This window comes from Equus asinus, chromosome 9, assembly GCF_041296235.1.
Source record: "Equus asinus isolate D_3611 breed Donkey chromosome 9, EquAss-T2T_v2, whole genome shotgun sequence".
NCBI classification, from domain to species: domain Eukaryota; kingdom Metazoa; phylum Chordata; class Mammalia; order Perissodactyla; family Equidae; genus Equus; species Equus asinus.
The window spans coordinates 26236029-26242920 of NC_091798.1; positions in this window are offsets into that span (position 1 = coordinate 26236029).

Here is a 6892-nt window from a genome sequence, read left to right on the forward strand (position 1 = left end):
CCAGCTCATTTGGTTTTCATCTAATTAAATCTTTCATTTCCACAGGGCAACGTGCGGTACAAGCTTGTGTTGCCTTTGTCGGCAGGAGATAATCAATAGGAGGAATGTGGATGCATTTCAGCATTTATTAGCAGCTCAACTGGAAGTTGTTTTATTTTAATAACATCCTTGCCTTCCTTCTGTTCAGGGTGAATCGACAGCTTTGATGAATAATAGATGACAGAAAACTGGTTTATATTATCCCATTAAGAGAAAAGAAATCAGAGAATGAAAGGGAGCTGAGAGAGAAATTGAAAAACCCTTTAAAGCTGCATTTTCTTTGTTACAAAAAAACGGAAAAACAAAAATGCCTTCCATTCACTTTAAAAGATCATCAAACCTATTTGATTTCTGCTGGAAATGCCCTCCAAAACCAGGACAATAAATTCCCTCTTTCTGAAGAGCTTACTTGCAGCTTATATTTAGTTATTCTTGGTTAACTTCCACTGGAGCTGCATTACGGATTAGAAAGGAGAGAACCAGGGGCCAGCCTGGTGGTGTAGTGGTTACATTTGCGTGCTCCGCTTCTGTAGCCCAAGGTTCATGCATTCTGATACCAGGGGCAGACCTACACACTGCTCATGAAGTCATGCTGTGGCAGCATCCCACATACAAAATAGAGGAAGATTGGCAGAGATGTTAGCTCAGCGACAGTCTTCCTCAAGCAAAAAGAGGAAGATTGGCAACAGATGTTAGCTCAGAGCCAATCTTCCTCACCAAAAAAAAAAAAAAAAAAAAAAGACAGAAAGGAGAGAACCAGGTATAAAACATAATTTGTTTACCATAAGTGAACCAAAAGCTCACATCCTCAAACAGCAGGCACACTGGCAGGGGGAAGACACCTTAAGAGCAAACATGTAAGGTCCACAATGACAAGGCTTTTACAAGAGCTCACTGCCCACCTTGGTCAGTGGGATTTAAACTGACCTGTGGGCCAGAAGACCTCTCTTTGGAAATCTGGCCTGGTGTAGCCAACCATTTACTCCACAGAGCCATGCGAATATCTCTCATGTAAAAATCTGAATGTTTTGCCACAATGAGATACCGCTTCACATCCCTCAGGATGGCAATTAAAATGAATAAATAAATAGTAAGTGTTGGTGAGAATGTGGAGAAATTGGAACCCTTGTGCACTGTGGGTGGGAATGTGAAATGGTGCAGCCACTGTGGAAAACAGTTTGGTGGTTCCTCAAAACGTTGAACATAGAATTCCCATATGATCCTGCAGTTCCACTTCTGGGTATACATCCAAAAGAAGTGAAGCCAGGGACTCGAACAGACATTTGTACATCCAAGTTCATAACAGCATTTTTCACAATAGCCAAAGGTGGAGGCAACTCAAATGTCCATCAATAGATGCATGAATAGAGCCAGCCCTGATGGCCTAGTGGTTAAGGTTTGGCACCCTCCACTTTGGCAGCCCGGGTTCAGTTGCCAGGCACAGAACCACACCACTCATCTGTCAGTAGCCATGCTGTGGCAGCGGCTCACATAGAAGAACTAGAAGGACTTACAACTAGAATATACAACTATGTACTGGGGCTTTGGGGAGGGGGAAAAAAGAGAGAGGAAGACTGGCAACAGACGTTAGCCCAGGGCGAATCTTTCCCAGCAAAAAAAGCAAAAAATTTCTATAAAAATAGATAAATGGATAAAATGTGGTGTATACATACAATGAAATACTATTCAGCCTTAAAAAGGAAATTGTGACACATGCTACAGCTTGAATGAACCTTGAAGACATTATGCTGAGTGATATATGCCAGTCACAAAAGGACAAATATTATATGATTATATGAGGTACCTAGAGCAGTCAAATTCATAGAGACAGAAGTAGAATGGTGTTTTCCAAGAGCCAGGGGTAAAAGCGAACATGGAGTTAGTGTTTAATGGGTACAGAGTTTCAGATGCGGAGGACGAAAAGATTCTGGAGATGGATAGTGTGATGGTGGCACAACAATGTGAATGTACTTAATGCCATGGAAGTCTACGTTTACAAATGGTTAAAAAGGTAAATTTTGTTATATATATTTTGCCACAATAAAAAAATCTGACTATTTTAACCCCCACATATAGCTGTCCTCTGATATTTCCCACATGAGTACACGACACATGCATCCTCCAGCTGCTCAAGCCGGAGACCTGGGAACCAGCCCTGACACCTCCACACTCCTGACCACCCCTAGTCAACTCTACTGCCTAAATGAATGCAATCAGTCTACTTCTTGTCACACCCTGCCATCTCCCTAAGGGACTGTCATCTCTTAACGTGAAGTCTCAAATGACCTCTTACCTCGTTTCCCAGTATCATCTCAGGCCCTGCCCCCTCCAGGCCATTCTCCACCCACAACCAGACTGAGCTTTTACAGACATAAACCAGGTCCTGTCACTCCTCGGCTTCAAATCTTCACGTTGCACTTGAATCAAATCTGGACTCCTCTCTCTGGAGCCAGTCAACCTCCCCAACTTCTCCTTGCGCCACATTCTCCCTCACTCCGCACTTCTGTGCCTCTCCATACACTCTGTACTTCGTTAGTTCCTCAAACTAACAAGGTTCCATCCTTGTGCAAGGCCTTTGCCTGGAACATTCTCCCCTCATCATTTGCCTGGCCAAACCCTCCTTTGACTTCAGGCCTCAGCATACATGGCGCTTCCTCAAAGACTTCACAGATGCCACATTGCACAGAGTCCCTCTGCTCTCCACTCAGCACGCTCTGGCACTTTTTACACTTCCATATTCATATATTCCTCCCTACCCAGGGGACTGTCAGATCCCTGAGGTCAGCATCCGGGGCTGCCTTGATCAACACCCCCAGCACCTAGCACACTCTCTGGCACATAGTAGGTACTCATTTGCCTGATGAATGAATCAAGAAAGGAACACATGTTCTTTTAGGCGCAAACAACAAGAAGCAGAAACCCTGCCTTTCACCCAGACAGCCTCCACCTTTTACTTTCTTACACACCCGGGCAGACCCTTGCACAGTGATCTGAAACCCGCTCCACCCACGTTCTCCCGCACACCCGCTCACAACCACTTGGTGTTGGACACACACACTCAAAGGCCCTCTTGCAAAAGGGCTTTGCTTTTCCTGAGATGGGGATAAGAGTGATGCTTGTTGAAGACAGGGTAATGGCTTGACTTGTTTCCTGAGATGATAGAAATCCATTGACAAGAACCACACAGCTGCGCCTGTTCCAGGGTTTTCATTGCACGCCGCCTGCTGTATTAGCGAACAAATTCCTTGAAACAACATGAGATCAGCAATATAGATGGAATATAAAATTAGGCCTGTAGCTGCCAAGCGCCCCGGCGCGGCCCCATTTCCTTGCCTCAGCAGTAATGAGGAAGCCGTCGGCTCCCTCGCAGTTCTTCCTCCCTTTGGCAAGCCATCTTCCCCTAGGTAACGCTCCAACAAACAGTAACTTGGGTAATGACCAATGCTACAGTGATTATTATTGTTATTATGGACTCTATTTTATTCTCACTTAATTAGTAATTATTTTAAATTACATGGCTGAAGAGCTGCTACAATGGGTGTTTCCTGGCAGTCAGGGGCTAATTCTCCATCAAGGCAGAAATATGGGCTATTTTGGGTTCAGCTGTTAGAAGCTGTAGTGATGAACGCCTCTCAGTGCCATATGGTGTAGTCGAAACCTAGCATCTTTTCACAACAATAGTTTCACTTCTATTACCATTAAAGAGAAATATGTAAAAACTGTTTTCTCTCTAAACAGAGCTCTGGGGCTGGCAGGCCCTTGAGCCCCGGAGAGGAGGAAACCAAACAATTCTGCGCACAGATGGGGGCTGGCTTCTTTCTGTGCCCCCCTCAGGGATGCGCAAGTTTACAGCTAGTATTTAATTGGCTATGAAATGCACAAGTCGAATCTTCTTTCACAACCTTCCCCAGGCCTGAGGCTTCTCCTGGATCCCTGCCTACTGGGTAGCACCTCTCCCTGCTGGCCAAAGGAGCGGTGAGTAAGTCTCAACCTTTTGTAAGCAGCGTTGGCCTCATCATGATTTCCAAGGATTCGATCATTTCTTTTCTAAAAAGCATAATTAGGCACTTTCTAGAGCACATGATAGAAACATTTCTCCTAGATAAGATGATGCGATGTTTACCACAGAAATTAACTTATCGAAAGAACGAGATAATGATGTTTCTAAAGCCGATGTTCCGGTCTGCAACTCAGAAACTGCTTGTATATATAACGGCAAAGATTGCCGCTGTTGCTGAAAACCCGTTTGTGGCTAACCCTCTAAAAACTATGACATGTTTCTTTCAGAAGCAGCAGCCTCATGAAACAATTCATACAAATATGGTGTAAGAAAACAATGTGAAACTTGACTTAAGAAAACTATGTGAAACGATTTAAAAAACAGATGCGAAACTTGATTTAAGAAACGATCAACACAATGTAAGAAAACTATGCGAAACTTGATTTAAGAAAGCTATATTAAACGTGATTTAAGAAACGATCAGCACGACTTAAGAAAACTATCTTAACCTTGATTTAAGAGAAATGAGTTAAACTGATATGGAAAATTCGTAGAATGCATAAACGTACCCTGTTTTCCCTTCCTCGACGAGTGGGAATTGAAATGATCAATTGCATGATCAGCACCAATTGAAAATATCTGTTATTGGAAATATGACCTCAAGAAGTTGATTTTTTATGTACCAGAAGTTTTTTTCGCTTTTTTTTTAAGTCGACGATCTGCTTTGATCGTTCTTTGCGAATCTGCTTTTTTATGAAGACCGATTTGAAAGTGAGTCAAATAAAGTGTTATGAAACGGAAAAAAAAAAAAATGCACACGTCTTCTGCTGGGGTTGACACCTCACCAATCCCACAACAAACCGGGGTAAGGTCTCAAGCCTGCACGGCCAGACGGTGTGGATGCACATGAAGCAGACTGGTAACACTGTTTTTTGCATTTTAAACATTTAAAAGTAGCTTTTTTTCTACAAATAAATATGCTCTCTTCAAATCAATGAATCCAGGGGAAAAATAAGATGAGCCTGGACCATCATTTTGTCTCATAAAGTAAGGAAGTGCTCCAACAATGATGATAAAATGTCAAAAGGACACAGGAACCAACCTGAAGTGGCTCCCACTGGACAAATCTGGGAAATTTTGAGCATTAAAATACATAATGATAGTAATCGATTATAATCCATTAAATAAAGTAAGTATCCATGAATCCATACTGACTGAAATAAATGAATCAATAAATGAGAAGAGAAAGCTCTTCTTTATAGTAGAAAGACAACTAATAAATGCAGAAGGAATGATGATGGTATTAGAAACTCACCATTTGGTAACCATCATAGTAATAATTAATTTAGTTAAGAAACATCAGTAGATGCTAAACTCTAGTGGGTGGAAGGTTCTCCAGGAAAAAGATATTTACATGCCCCAAAGTAAACTATCTCCTCTCAAGAGGCTTATTAATTACAAGCAGACTTTACAGTAGAGACACCCAGCAAACACCAGCATGATAAGTGACTGAAGTTAAAAACAGCAAATAGACATCATGCGCCACCCCATGGGGTGTGACAAAAAACGACAACACAGCACCTGTGACATTCCAGCCAAAACACATTACCTGAGTCTGAGCATGAGGAAACAGGACAAGAGAAAATTGAGGGAGATTCTACAAAATGATTGGCATACAATCTTCAACCATGTCCTTGTCACAAAACGTAGAATCATCATATGATCCAGCAATTCCACTTCTGTGTAAATCCTCAAAAGAAGTGAAAGCGGGGACTCAGATATTTGTACACTCGTGTTCATATTCACAATAGGCAAAAGGTGGAAGCAACCCAAGTGTCTGTTCATGGGGGAATACATAAACAAAATGTGGCATATTCATACCCTAAAAAGGAAAGAAATTCTGACACTTGCTACAACATGGATGAACCTTGGAGACATTATGCTAATTTAAATACATAAACCAATCACAAAATAACAAATATTGTATGATTCCACTTATGTGAGATATCTAGAGTGTCAAATTCACGGAGACAGAGAGTATACAGTGGTAGCCAGGGGCTGAGTGGAGGGAGAACTGGAGAGTTATCGTTCAATGGGTACAGAGTTTCGGTTGGGAAAAATGAAAAGTCCTGGACATGGACAGTGGTGATGGTTGCAGAACAATGTAAACATACCTAATGGCACAGAAGCGTACACTTAAAAATGGTTAAAATGGTAAGTTTTATGTTGCATATATTTCACCAGAAGAAAAAAAATTCAAGCTTTGGAGTCAAACCTGAGTTCACAGGGCAGGAGGAAATTTTTGGAGGTGATGGGTAAGTTTATGGCACTGACAGCAATGATAGTTTCACAGGTGTGTACTTATCTCCAAACACATCCAGTTGTATACGTTAAATATCTACAGTTTTTTGTATGCCAGTCATACCTTGATAAAGCAGTTGAAAAAAAAAACATGGGTTCAGAATCTGGATCTGCCACTTACTCACTGTGTGACTCTAGGCAAATTATTTAATTTCTTTGAACTTCCGGTTTCTCACTTATAAAATGGAGACAATATTCAAGCCTACAAGATAGCACTGTTACAAGGAGGAAGATAATACATTTAGCACAGTGCCTGGCACATAGTAGGCATTTTATGATAGATAGCAAATAACACACCATAAGTGTTCAGAAAACTAAAGCTAGTTTGTTACGGTTGGCATATGAGGTGAAAAGTGATGATGGTAGAATGAAAAGCAGGTTTTATGCCAAGATGAAGAGTTCAAACTTTGTCCTGAAGCCTGTGGATGGTCACTGGAGGGTCGTAAACGGTGGAGGAAAATAGTAGAGGAGAAGGCAGAGAGGGGAGTAAAA